This window comes from Penaeus monodon, chromosome 21, assembly GCF_015228065.2.
Source record: "Penaeus monodon isolate SGIC_2016 chromosome 21, NSTDA_Pmon_1, whole genome shotgun sequence".
NCBI classification, from domain to species: domain Eukaryota; kingdom Metazoa; phylum Arthropoda; class Malacostraca; order Decapoda; family Penaeidae; genus Penaeus; species Penaeus monodon.
This window is the reverse complement of record NC_051406.1, coordinates 42987464-42987977: the sequence shown is the minus strand read 5'-3', so window position 1 is coordinate 42987977 and position 514 is coordinate 42987464.

The following is a 514-nucleotide window of genomic DNA, read 5'->3' as shown; positions in this document are numbered from 1 at the left end:
AAGGTTAGATGATATTATAAATGCAATCCAAGTGTTATCACTGTTATAATTTTGCTGTGTCATTTTAGAGCATGTTATTTTTACAAACAATATAAAATAAGTTTACTATCACGAATAATGCCTTTCTCATAATATTATGACTTTCATCATTCCATCATATTGTTAATGCCATAATCATTACGTTTTAGAATAAGAAATGCTTTCACATTTTGATGTGCTCTACCCCTGTCACGTCACTGTTAATTCAGTAACTTTTACAACTCCATCTGATGTCTATTAACTATCTAATCGACTAATAATGTTCCTATTCTAAATTTCCTTTAACTATCATAATACAGATCCTAAATCTATACTAAATCTTCATGTAATGTTATATATTGTATGACGTTATCACAATGAATAGTAATTATCCGCATATTTCTGATGACAAGTTAAACTAAGGAACCATCTAATTAACATGAGTAGTGTAGAGATAAATAAAACTAACCAATAAACATTGAAAAAAACATGACCA